Source organism: Phyllobates terribilis, unplaced genomic scaffold (assembly GCF_046119375.1).
Source record: "Phyllobates terribilis strain yellow unplaced genomic scaffold, ASM4611937v1 Scaffold_12__6_contigs__length_324123572, whole genome shotgun sequence".
Lineage (NCBI taxonomy): Eukaryota > Metazoa > Chordata > Amphibia > Anura > Dendrobatidae > Phyllobates > Phyllobates terribilis.
The window spans coordinates 26,873,308-26,887,989 of record NW_027362772.1 but is presented as its reverse complement, the minus strand read 5'-3'; the positions used below and the strand labels follow the sequence as shown (position 1 = coordinate 26,887,989).

Genomic DNA, 14,682 nt, shown 5'->3' with positions numbered 1-14,682 from the left:
CAGGAGATTTCCTGATAAGCCTGGTCCTAGGGGATCCGGAGGATCCTCTTAGAAGGGGGGGTACTGTTAGAACCTTGCTCTTAGGTTTTTTCCTTTGCTGGTCACATGACCTTGTTGGCCTATTTAATCCTGCTCCGCCCTTCTGGCTTTGCTGGACTTCATTGTATAACTACTTTCTAGCTAGCCTGTGCTCTGTATCTAACTCTGTTAGTTTGCTTGGTCTACGGACCTCAGTGTTCTATATATTTTGTTTGTTTGTCTGTCTGCTACTATTTCTGTTAGGAGGTGTCCCATTTTCCTCCCAGTCCTTAGTACTTGTAGGGATTCCTTCCCCACATCTATAGGTCTCCGTACAGACTAGCTTAGGACTTTAGCAGGTCTGATCGCAGGATCAGGTCCCCTATTACATCGTAGGGATAAAGCTGAGTTCTATCGTAGGGACAGATCTCCTCTCTTTCCTTAGCTCTGGTAGCAGAACATAACATCGAGCATGCTCGCTCAACACTAGAAATAACCCAATATTAATTTGAAGACACATAGTGGAGGGCCTTAGTAACAAAATGTTCTCATTATAAAGGAGCAGTTCTGCTACACAGTTATTGCATATGCAGTGACTGCAACGGCTGCCTAAATTTAGGAAAAAACCCAATACGAATTTAAAGACACATAGAGGTGGGCCTCAGTAACAAAATGTTCCCATTATAAAGGAACGGTTTTGCTATACAGTTATTGCGTATGCAGTGACTACAATGGCTGTCTAAATTTGAGAAATACCCCAATACCAATTTGAAGAGGAAAGCCTCAGTAACAAAATGTTCCATTTATAAAGGAGCGGTTCTGCTACACAGATATTGCGTATGCAGTGACTGCTACAGCTGCCTAAATCAAGGAAAAGCCAATATCAATTTAAAGACACATAGAGGTGTTCATCAGTAACAAAGTGTTCCCATTATAAAGGAGTGGTTCTGCGATACAGTTACTGCGTATGCAGTGACTGCAATAGCTGCCTAAATGTAGGAAAATCCCCAATACCAATTTAAAGACATATAGAGGTGGGCCTGCGTAACAACATGTTTGCATTAGAAAGGAGCGATTCTGATATACAGTTATTGCGTATGCAGTGACGGCAACGGCTGCCTGAATTTTGGATGCATCCCAATACCAATTTAAAGACACATAGAGATGGGCATCAGTAACAAATTGTTCCTATTATAAAGGAGCGGTTCTGCTATAGCATTACTATATATGCAGTGACTGCAATGGCTCTCAAAATTTAGGAGGACAAGGACGTGGATGTGGTTGCTGATGGTGGTAGTTGCGAGCTGCAATGACAGGTGCAAGTCGGGAGGCATCTTCGCATGCGCCATGGACAGGGGATTGGTGTGCATGCACAGCAATGTAACAAGAAGTAGTGTCACCCGCAGACACTGTTTCTGGACCCTGGTGTTTGGCCCACAAAGTCAGGTGGTTTGCTATCATGTGCTTGAGCATGCTGGTAGTGGTCAGGCTGCTAGTTTTGCTACCCCTGCTGATACTGGCCAGGTTGATGGTGCAAATGGCTTTTTTAGGGTTATCTGCACACTCTTTAAAAACAACCAGACTCACGAAGACTTAACAGTTGTATGGGGAACAGTTGCCTGACTTGTGTGTTTGGCCTCCTCACTGCTTGTTCCTGCCTGTTGTGGTGCTACACCCCCCCCCTGTGTGCTGCTGTCCTCGCTCTGCATGTCACCTTTCCAGGTTGGGTCAGTGACTTCATAGTCGCCTTCGTGGGACTGTGGCTGCTCAAATATTTGGGCATCGCTACATGTGATCTCCTCTTGCCCCGCTTGAAGCTGGCCTGGCGTGAGGCCAGATTAATCTATAAATGGAAAAGTGAACAGCTCTTTGGAGTGTCCAAGTGTGGGATCAGTTGTCTTCAGGCACTCGGCATGGTGGGAGGAAGGAGGATCAGAGGGAGGAATATGCGGTCCAGACTCACAGCTGCTGAGACTTGACCATGTGTAAAACAGGGTGGTGGTGGTGGCAAAGTGACTGGAATCATTATCTGCTACCCAACCAACAACCTTTCTACACTGCTCTGAGTTCAATAGTGGTGTGCTGCATTCCCCTAGTAATTGTGACAGAAAGGTAGGGCAACATGATGTGGGTGTTTGTTGTGGCACAATTTCAACTTGCCTATGGCCTCGGCGTCTGCATACACCATCACCATCACTCCCATTTCCCCGTCCATTGCCATGCACCTTGCCCATTATAAATGGAGGACAATGTTTTCCATGGTCGCTACAAATGGCTGTATTTGTACTGCAGTTATATGTGATGGAGCAGTAAAATGTTGGACTGTATTGCCTTTTTAAGAAAATAATCAGGAATAAGAGAAAAAAATAAAAAGACATGATATCTAATCCAATGGCTATCTGTCACTGGCAGCAGCAGCAGCAGAAGCAGACAGAACGAGCAATGGACACTATTGTGCTCTTTAGTTTTCACAATCTCTGCCTGACTAACTCCTGCAATCACCACTGAATATATGCAGCTGGATTAGTCCTCAGAAGGACTGTTAGTTCAGATGGATATATATTCTCCTGGAGCACCTATATCTAACTATTTCACCGCCAATTCTGTCCCTCACACAGCAGCACCTCTCCCTACTCTGTCTGTCAGTCTGTGACGAGCATAGGGTCACCAGGTCTTATATAGACCCTATGACACTATGCTGCCAGCCAATCACTGTAATGCCACAACCAACATGGCTGCGGCATTACAGTGCATGGCAGCAATCCCAGCATGTTCATTGGCTATCTAAAGAACGCCAAACATGCTGGGCGGGGACCCGAGCTCCTACCTGAACATCCCGGAAATACTCGCCGAGCATCTCGAGCAGTGAGTATCTTGAGTACCGAGCAGTAGCGAGCACGCTCGCTCATCACTAACAGCTACCAAAAAAATGTAATTTAGACGTTCTTCAATTATTTTCATTTACATTATTTACCAATCCCATTAACAGTTTTTATTTTTTGGTAGATTGGACTCTTTTAAAAGTGGAAATACCAAATATGTGTATTTTTTATTATCATTATTCTTAATGTGGGAAAAGATTTGATCTTTTAAGGGCTTTTTTTCATAATTTTTAAAACTTCATTTTTTACTTTTAACTTTTCTTAATCGTCCTGCAATCATCTGATCGCTTGTGCTATATACACTAGTACTACAGGCTGGGTTTCAAAAGAGCTCTGTAATGAAAAAGAGAGGGATCTTCAACAGACCCCTTTTGTCATAGGAGCCCATAGGTAATATGCAATCATGTCATAGGCCGCATGGAATGATGCGACCCCATGCTGTTTTAAATGCAGCTGTCAAAGTTTGACAGTGGCATTTAAAAGGTTAACAGTCATGGACAGTGCTTCACTCCTCCAGTCATTGTCAAAGGCGGGTCTTGGCTTTAACACACAGCCATTACCTGCTGAAAATGGGGCAAATTCACCCTCTGAGCCCACTCCATACACTCTCTTCCGACTTTCTCTGTACATGTACGGCTCATGTTGTGAAAGGGGTAAAAGAAATTTTCAAAATAAAGATGACTTATGGTCAATAAAACACTTGATGTAATTCCAGTAGATAGATATCACGTTTTGGCAAATCCAAAAATTTGGGGATTCAATTTGCTTGAATCGAGCTGGCCACCAATGTTCTTAATTGTTTTGAAACTTGACAAAGAAATTAAAATATTAAATCCTATTATACTCACTTATCCTAGGCTCTCACCATACTCTTTACATTGCCACAACAGAGTTCTATGGTCTTCCGCTCTGGTCTTTGGTTTTTCCAGTGTTGGCATCAGTAATTGGCTAATATAGTCACATATGGAGGGCTGCACATTATTGACGTCATGGATGAGTGTCATTCTCCACATGGCTTCATGAGTTTAATTTAAAAAAAACTCTGCCCAGTCTGATGTAACATCACTACGTTCCATACAACTGTAGCTAGTAACGCTCCCGCATGTGGTCAGAAGAACTGAAGACGGGAGTGGACAGCCTTCCATTGTCATTTTTGCTTGTGAGCAGCACTATCGCTGACTGCTCACTGGACATCAAATGACCCTGGCTGCAGCCTGGTCTGACAATTGCTGATGTCAAATCAAGTGGAACCCAGAGGTGTAACCAAATGATGTGCGCCCTCCTGATTGACTGGGCTGTGGGCAAGGTTTCACCGCACATCACAGCCCAGCATAAAGCGCACACTTTCCCTCTCTCCTCTGCATTTATTGGCAGAAAGTGTGCTCTGGATGCCAGGATGTGACGTGCGGTAAACCCCCCCCCCATTTCTTAGCCAATCCGGAGGGCGCGCATCATTGGATCACACCTCTGGGTTCCCAGAACTTGACGTGACATCAGCCTATGTCAGACCAGGCTGCAGCCTGGGTAATGTGATGCCCAGTGAGCTGTCAGCGATAGCACCACTCACAGGCAAAAATGACAATGGAAGGTATTGACAAAAAGACTTCTTTCTACTGTTTTAAAGCATATGAGAAGCAATTGAGGCACTTTCAATTTAGGCAAAATTATTTGGACTGAATCAAATTTGCCTGAAACTAATTTTGAGATGTTTAGTTGCAGAACAGTTAGTGTACATAAGATTGAAGTTTTGGTCATCATTACAATTATTACCATTGTGACACTTACGTTCATAAGTTTGATTGTTGCATAAGTGTCCAGTTCAGCAACGCACGTAAGTTTGAAATTTCAAATTCCCCACCATTCCAGAGCCCTTACTTCCACACAAAGTTTTATTGGCACAGCCTTTAAATATTGACTTAAAAATGGTTTCGACTGCAAAATAAGTTAAAAGACATCACAGAGTAAGAGGTGAGATGGTGATACTGAATGGTTGGCAAAAGGAAGAATTAACTTCTACTCACAAATGCTATCATATTGGGAGGCGGTCATACATTCACCTCCAAGGCAAGCAATCTTAGACTCCTGACATGTTGTAGAGTTGGGGGACATGCATGACATGCATTGATCAGAAAAGACTGAAAAAAAGAAGGCAATCCAGTGATATTATATGGAAATAATCAGAATAAATAATTAAAATGAAAGCACAAATTTTTTAATTGTCAGTAGAGTTATCATTTTCCTAATCATAGCCAACAAAACTTAGGCATTAGTCATTCCCAACATTGCTTCCTTTATTACATGTTGACTTAAATTATTAACTGTTAAAGGCTTTCTGTCATGATAAGTGACTCGTTTTTAGTTTGTTAATTTTTTTTCTTTTTATTCTTATGAATATGGCTTGTGTTTCAAACAACATTTGTTTTTTTGCCTGATAACAACTGGATTTTGTAAGCTCTAGAATATTTGTTTTAATACATGCATCTATTCAGGAGCAAAAATAATGTTTACAATTAGGGTTTGTTAAAAATGTTGCACCTTTCAGCTTTTAAATTGACCCTGTTTAATGAAATTAATGGGGTTAATCTGCAGGTTAATAGCATTTCGAACCTGCCTGGCGCCTGCACTTAGAACCCCGCTGACAGGAGGAAATTAATTATATTCCTCCTGGTAGAGTTTCAGTCATGGAGGTGGCGCCGGTGTCGGTTTAGTCACTGCAGCGTGTATACAGAGTAGTGGCTGTACCAGCACCCCTCACATTAATTTACAGCAGCTCAGCATTAGGGCCACTGGAGGCACTACTACAGCTGCCACTCTTCACACAGATCAATGGCTGAACCCATTTTGATGCCGCCGACATGACTGAAACAGGAATCTTACCTTGAGGAATAAAGTTCAATTCCTCCCTCAGCAGGAGTCTAAGTGCAGGCGCCGGGCAGGTTCAAAATGCTATTAACCTACAGATTAAACCCACATCTGCAGGTTAATAGCATTTTGAAGCTGCCTGCACTTAGACCCCACTGCCAGGAGGAAATAAATTATATTCCTCCCGATAGCATTTCATTTTCAGTCATGGGGGTGGCACAAGGGTGGGTTCAGTCACTGCTCTGTGTATAGAGAGTGGTGACTGTAGCCACACACCACACATTAATTAACAGCAGTTCAGCATTAGGGCCAGCTGTCAGTCAGTGCTGGAGGCACTTCTACAGCTGATGCTCTTCACACACACATCGATGACTGAACCTGTTTCGATGCCGCCCACATGACTGAAACCAGAATCTTATCTGGAGGAATAAAGTTCAATTCCTCCCGGCAGCAGGGGTCTAAGTGCAGGCACCAAGCAGGTTCAAAATGCTATTAACCTACTGATTAAACCCACATCTGCAGGTTAATAGCGTTTTGAACCTGCCTGCACTTAGACCCTCGCTGCCAGGAGGAAATTAATTATATTCCTCTCGATAGTATTTCATTTTCAGTGATGGGGGTGGCACTAGGGTGGGTTCAGTCACTGCTCTGTGTATAGAGAGTGGTGACTGTAGCCACACCCCACACATTAATTGACAGACAGCAGTTCAGCATTAGGGCCAGCTGTCAGTCAGTGCTGGAGGCACTACTACAGCTGCCACTCTTCACACAGATCAATGACTGAACCCATTTTGATGCCGCCCACATGACTGAAACCAGAGTCTTACCTGGAGGAATAAAGTTCAATTACTCCTGGCAGCAGGAGTCTAAGTGCAGGCACCGGGCAGGTTCAAAATGCTATTAACCTACATATTAAACCCACATCTGCAGGTTAATAGCGTTTTGAACCTGCCTTCACTTAGACCCCCGCTGCCAGGAGGAAATTAATTATATTCCTCCCAATAGTGTTTCATTTTCAGTCATGGGGTGGTGCCAGGGCGGGTTCAGTCATTGCTCTGTGTATGTAGAGTGGTGACTATAGCCACACCCTTGACACTAATTGATAGCAGCTCAGCATTAGGGCCAGCTGTCAGTCAGTGTTAGGGGCACTGCTACAGCTGCCGCTCTTCACACACAGATCGATGCTTGAACCCATGTTGATGCCGTCCACATGACTGAAACCGAAATCTTACCTGGAGGAATAAAGTTAATTTCCCCCTGGCAGCAGGGGTCTAAGTGCAGGCGCCGGGCAGTTTCAAAATGTTATTAACCTACAGATTAAATAGAGCTCACAGAAAAGGACATGAATTCAAAAAACATCACAGAAAATAAACCCGCCTTACCAACACCAGGTCAGATTACCAATGCACTAGCAGGATGCAGCAGACCCCCATGATAAAGGCTTACAGCCTATTAATGACCCCCATAATTTTTAATCAAGCGGGCTGCCCAGGATACGTGCATCTTACAAGAGAGACGCCGCTATACTACCAACCAACACTATAGGGCCTGGCTGCATCCTGCAAGAAATGGAAAATACATGTGAAGAATGTGTAAGAAGCAGACATTCCTCACATGTATTAAAGCTGTCAAACAGTTGCAAATCATGCACACAGGAATGATTCAAACATATCACCGAGCAGCTGTAAATACTCGGTACTCGCCCGAGCATACTCGGCGAAAGGGTTAACAGAACATACTCGCTCATCACTAGTGGCAGCATATAAAATAGATATCAGTAAAGTGCTTTATTGCATGCAGACCATAGCATTAAATCAGATATGGCATACAACCTTATCAATATAAACTATCACTTTCTACGTTACTAGCACATTATATAGCAACAGGGAAAAGGAGACCGAATTAGTGTCAAATAATCACCTGTTTTGTGTAGCACACACAAGATGTGATATGGAGGCTCCTGCTTCCTGCCCCGAAGCGCACATTTCGCCTAGCTTCTTTGGGAGGTATGTCAAGGTAGGGGGCGTGTAAGTTTAAATAGCACAAGGCACCAATCAAAGAGAGAGAGGGGAAGGGTCCGGATGACGCTATCTAGATGGATCAGCAGCGCATGCGCAGGTCAGGTTCGGCACATTAGTATAGAGTCCTCAGACCTGCGGTCATGTGCTGGATGACGCATTCACTCCGCCCACCAAGCGGAGATGAGGCGTGAGCCGCACTCTAAGACCAAGGCATGCAGGGCTCGATGAGGCGGCGGCCCACGCATGCGCACATCCACAGAATGGAAGAATGGGTATTATTATACTATGAAAGCCCTAAAGGCATGTTAAATACAAGGGAGGCAAAATATCAAATTTGGAATAAATTAAAATATATGTGCAGGTATAAAAATTAAGTTGCCAGTGCATAAATTAGTGAATTAATAATGACAGTGCCCATGCTAGAATGAAGGCTATAAGATCATGGATCAATGAAAACAACTGTGCTTGTATGATATGGTCACCTGCCAAAAATAAGAAATAAAATATATATAAAACAACAGGTGACCGTGTCTATATGCAAAAGCATCCAACATAAGAAATGCAACTAAGTGAACAATAAATAGTCATGTGACTGTACTAACATCTTATGATATGCTCCGATGCATCTTCTATCATTAAAGTGAAATACATAATGTGACTATGCCTATATAATATAACTTGCAAAAATAATGCTAGTCGATGATTAATAATAAAATTGAAATAATTAAACATACAAATATAATAATATTTACTGTAATAAATTTGATTAAGTAATAAAACTGCCAATAATTTAATCAAAATTAGATACCAGAAAATATTTTCAATAATACTCTTTTTATTAAGGGCTTTTGTTTTTTTTTTTACAAAACAAGGAAAAGGGGAAATAAAGTATGATAAAGACTGTATAGTAGTATTACAACAGTTATTTCATTCTAACAACAAAACTTACAACTTGGAAGAAGAACCAGGGAAAGGATGCAGGCGAGAAAGGAAGGAAAGGGAGAAATGAATGCAATGGGAAAAAGGAAAACAAAAGGGAAGGATAAATGAGGAAAATAGGTAAAGGAAGGTGAAAACACAATAGATCATCAACAGTATAATCATTGTTATGGCATCAAAGGATTTCAGTTTAATTATATTAAAATAATAAATGATCTATATACTTTATGGCTAAAAGAAGATATTATTTGTTTGGAAAGTTATTCTTATTCAGGGAAAAGTATGAGTTGCAGGAAGACCATATAGAATAGTATTTCTTAAGAGAGTTGTTTCTTAAAGCATAGGAATGTTCAAAAGAATTGTGAATAAACATTTTATCTATAATTTCTGTGATAGTAGGAATATTTACTGACTCCCATTTAGATGCAATTAGTAGCTTTATATGAATGGAAATATGTTTTATCTTCTGTGGGAGTGTATTTGAGTCAAGAGATAAAAGGGCTAATTGTGGTGAAACTTTAACCGCAGAATTGTTGATTTTATTCAACAATTTAAAGATCTCTTTCCATAATAACACAACTTTAGGGCATGTCCAAAAAATATGAAATAAGTTGGCTTTTTGTCCGCAGTTTCTCCAACATGAATCAGAATAGTCCGCGAAAGCTTTCTTTAGTCTGGCTGGTGTAAAAAAACAGCGAGACAAAATTTTAAAGTAGTTTTCATGCAAATTAGCGTTTACATTAGAGTTATATGTTATTTCAATTGCTTTCTTTCACAATTCTGGGGTGAAATTTGAGTTCAAATCTTTTTCCCATTTCATCATAGGTTTTGATTTTTCAAAATGTACATCAGAATTAAAAAAAAGCTTAAATATTCCTTGTGCTCCAGATATTATCATTTGTGAGATTTTCCAACATGGAAATAATAGCTCTCGGGAGAAGTATAGGTATGGAGAGTTCCTTTCTAATATATTTCCTAAGCTCAAGAAAATTGTCGAATTCCTCTTCTGGAAGATTATGAAATGTTATTAGGGAGAGAAAGTTTATAATTGATTCATTTTTTGGGCCGGTAAATAGAGCACAGCAGTTTAAGATTCCAAATTTATCGATAGGACAATTAGGAAGGGCAGCATGAAATAGAGGTAAGGGAAGTTTTTCCAATGTGTAGCTACTTTTGTATTTTTTGTAATACTGTATAATTTCCTCCAGAATATAATAGTGGATTTTAATAGTATGTTATCTGGTAACGGAAGGGAATGATCTAATAAATGTGAAATGATAAGTATATCTAGAGGATAATTTCCGTTGTGTACTTTTTCCATTTCTGTCCAGCTGGTTTTCCTCTTATCTATAAACCATTTTCTCCTTTGAATAATAATATTAGCTTCAGAATAAGCCCGGATATTTGGTAGGGCTATTCCCCCTTTTCTTTTATTTTTGGTTAGTAACAATTTTTCAATTCTTGGTGCCTTTTTTTGCCATATAAAATTTGACAATTGTTTATGAAGGGATTTAATCCATATTTGTGGGACTTGAATCGGAATTGTTCTGATAATATAGTGTAATTTAGGTAGTATAATCATTTATACTATCCAGCCACGAAGTGTTAGATTTGTCAAAGTTGTTAAAGCTTATTTGGATTTGCTTTTGAAATTTGTTTAATTTCTCACCTAGGATTTTAAATAAAGGGTTAGTGATTTTGATTCCTAAATAGAGAATATGGGATTTTTCCCGTGAATAGGAAAACTCCGTTTCCATTATTTTTTTTAATTGAAAATCTAAGAAAAAACGTAAAATATTAGATTTTTTTGGCATTTATTTTATAATAGGAGACCGCAAAAAATTCTTTGATATTTTGGGTAATGGCTCTTAGTGAGTTGATAGGGTCAGTAACTGAAATTAACGTGTCATCTGCAAATAAGCTCATTTTATGTTGTCTAAAATTAAGTGGGATTCCCTTTATGAGGTCGTTGGTTCTGATAATTTCAGCAAAGGGGTTCCATTATGAGATCAAATATGAGTGGAGGTAATGGACATCCTTGACGTATACCAGTAAATTGTTAACTTGGATCTTTGCTAAAGAGCACGAATAAAGGGCAGTAATAGATTGAAGAATTTGTCCTTGAAATCCAAATTTCCAAATAAAGTGGCGATCATGAAATCCCAGTTGATGCGATCAAATGCCTTTTTGGCATCTAAAGATAGTAGTATGGAAGGGTTTTTTTGTTTTTCCACAAATGTAAGTAAATTTTAAACTCTTCTTGTGGCATCTGAGGATTATTTTCCCTTAATGAACCCTACTTGATCAGAATGAATTAGTATGGGCGTGATATTAATTAATATTTCAGATATTAGTTTAGCGTATATTTTTATGTCTGTGTTTAGAAGAGATATCAGCCTGTAGTTCGACATCTCCTCAGAATTACTATTTGGTATGGTTATAACAACAATGGTGGCTATTAGGGATTCCTTTGGGAATAGGCCATCTTTGGTGGCTTGATTAAATATAGAAGTTAGGGGGTTAGAGAGATGATGTCTAAATAATTTATAATATTCGTTGGGTATTCCATCAGGTCCAGGGGATTTATTTTGCTGCAATTTCTTGATGGCAATATCAGTTTCATTAGTAGAGAAAGGGGAATTGAATAATTTAATTTGTTCTGAGTTTAAATGTGGGCGTTTAACTTTTGAAAGGAATTGATTTATTCCTTTAATATTTGGTTGGGTAGTTTCTTTATCTTCTTTCAGATTGTATAGAGAAGAATAAAATGTAAAAAATTGTTCCACTATATCTCGTGGGTGTACGTAGTTGACTCCATCTTTGTTAATGGAAACGGCTCTTGATTTTATACGTTTTTTCTTAACTTTACTAGCCATGAGCTTAGTCATTTTATGTGAATAGTAGTGATTAATAGTGTTGAGCGAGTATGTTCTATTACCCTTTCGCCGAGTATGATCGGGCCGAGCTCCGAGTATTTACAGCTGCTCAGTGATAAGGTTGCTTTATTATTTTACTTTTATTGCAGGAGATCGTTGGCTTCAGCTGGAATGGGTGTGATGGTAAGTATGGTTTAATTTAGAACAATAAAGAATTGTGCCTTTATTTCAATTAAAGGACTTTATTCTGGGTGTTTGTGGGGTTTTTTTAACTTTGACTATGGGGTTAGAAATGGGGGTGTCTTATAGACGCCTCTCCATTACTAACCTGGGCTTGATGTCAGCTGGCATTATAAGCTGACATCAACCCCAGCCCTATTACCCTACTGCCACCGCTACAGGGCAGTGGGAAGAGCGAGGCTAAGTGCCAGAATTGGTGCATCCTATGGATGCGCCATTTCTGGGGCGGCTGACGGCTGGTGTTTCTTGCCTGGGAGGGGGCCAATATTTATGTCACCCTTCCTGGGCTATTAATATCAGCCCCCAGCTGTCTGCCTAGCCTTTGCTAGCTATTAAAATAGGGGGGACCCCACGTCATTTTAATAGCTAGTAAAGGCTAGGTATTCAGCTGGGGGCTGATATTAGTAGCCTGGGAAGCTCCGTGGGTATTACCCCCTTCCCAGGCTTCATACATCTGCCCCAGCCGTCTGCTTAACCTTCACTAGAGACTAAAATTACGGGGAACCCTACGTCAATTTTTTTTTTAATAAATCCTTTATTTTAACACTAAATGACAAGTACAGTAATCAACACTATCACTGTACTTCTTATATATGTGACTGACATGTTTCTATCTATCTAATCTATGTGTGATGTTCTATTCTTTCTGTTATAAATTGTCGGGTACCGATGCTGAATTGCCGGCCGGCTTTTTTAAAGAGACGATGCATGAAAACACTAATATTTTTTTTAATAAATCCTTTAACACTAAAGGACAAGTACAGTAACCAACACTGTCACTGTACTTCTTATATATGTGACTGACATATTTCCATCTATCTAATCTATGTGTGATACTCTATTCTTTCGGTTCTAAATTGTCGGGTACCGGTGTATGCCGCTGCTGAATTGCCGGCTTTTCATGTTTCACTGTGAGCACTGTTCCCATCGATTTGGGCAACCACTGTAATGCCACAACCACCATGGCTGTGGCATTACAGTGAGTGGCAGACAATCCCTGCATGATTGGTGCTCTAAATAGCGCCAGACATGCAGGACACGCTTTTGGTGCACGAACAGTTATCGAACATAACCTCGAACAGCCGAATTTTTTGCAAATCGTTCGCGTTCGTCGAACGACTTGAACACCGCCCAAAACAGCTCAAATTTGAGATTGGCGAACAGTTCTAGTCGAATACTGCTCATCTCTATCCATGAGTTCAAGACTTCAGGCCGTCATTGCCAACAAAGGGTTTTCAACCAAGTACTAGAAATGAATTTTATTTGCAATTATTTAATCTGTCCAATTACTTTTGGTCCCTTTAAAAACAGGGTGGCACATGTTAAGGAGCTGAAACTCCTAAACCCTTCATCCAATTTTAATGTGGATACCCTCAAATGAAAGCTGAAAGTCTGAACTTCAACTGCATTTGAATTGTTTTGTTTAAAATTCATTGTGGTAATGTCTAGAACCAAAATTAGAAAAATGTTGTCTTTGTCCAAATATATATGGACCTAACTGTAACTGCTATTTAATTAACCAATTTTTTAAAGTGAACATCTTGTATCTTTGTGAAGTCGAAGTATCCATATTTTGATTGTGGATTATATTAAAATCACCTAAAATAATTAGGATTCCTTTCTGATATTTCTGTATTTTTTTCATTAGTTTATTTAAAAAAGATATTTGGCCTCTGTTAGGTGCATGTACATGTACTAAAGTATAAGTTATTGTGTCAATTGTCAAATCAGGATGTGGTATCGGCCATTATTGTCAGGGATTTCCTCTACTAATTGAAAGGAAACAGTTACTTATAGCTGTGATGACACCAGCTTTTTTCTTCTCTGAAAAGGATCTAAACATATGTGGATAAGTCCTTATGGGAGAAATGAGGTGGGTTGCTCTGAGAGAATTTGGTTTCTTGAAATGCCACAATGTCATATTTGGAGCTTTTGACTTCCCTCCAGGCAGAATACCTCTTAAGTGGGCTATTTAGCCCTTTAACATTCAAAGATAAAAATTTAAACTCCATTTTCAATGAAGTAGTTGCAGTGATAGTAAGCCATGAATATGCATACATTGAATTTTCCAGTATGTAGATATATAGACCTGTGAAAGGAAAAGTTAAATAGCACAAAGTTCTGAAAACAAGTACAGTCATGAAACAAAACAAAATACAAACCAAAAAAAATCTGAATTTGAGTTCCCTCAGATGACCTGGGAAAGAAGTCAGCAACTGAATATCTTGAGTTCCCAAGTATGTCATCCTGAAAAATGAGGAGAGTAAAAGTTCGGCAAGCTCTGCACTAAATCCTGGAATTAAGACATTGTAGGAAAAAAATAAAATAGAACTTGGAGAACAAGAAATTATGTTAATTTGCATAATAAAACTATTATGTATCCACTTATGGTTAGACCTTCAAATGAATTTACTCCGAGGGGTCTTCTTTTCTTCATTGTTCTGGATTATGACCATTCTCAGAGATCTTCTTCTGGGTCTTGAATAAGTTCGGATTTTCCATTGAAGAAGACTGTGAGTCTTGCAGGAAAACCCCATTTATACAAAATGTTATTCACTCTTAAGATGCTAGTTATGCCAGCAAAAGACTTCCTAGCATTTAGGGTGTCTTTTGAGAAGTCAGGAAATATTTTAATTGCCTTGTAAGGAGGAGGTAGATTTTTATTTTTCCTTAGGTACTCTAGAAGGTGGTCCTTAGTCTAGAAGTAATGTATTCTGTCAATTGCTTCTCTTGGAGTATCTCTTGACAGAAAACTAGGTTTTGGTAGCCTTTGGGCTCTGTCTATAGTCAATTCTTCATTAGGAGCTGATGGCAGTGTTTTATGTATTAAATCCTTAATATAAG

At 39.6% G+C, this 14,682-nt stretch overlaps 1 pseudogene; it reads right to left on the bottom strand.

The window, feature by feature from the left end:
* Nucleotides 1-14,375, bottom strand: part of LOC141171644 (uncharacterized) — a 41,837-nt pseudogene extending 27,462 nt beyond the window's left edge.
* Between the last annotated feature and the right edge of the window lie 307 nt (nt 14,376-14,682).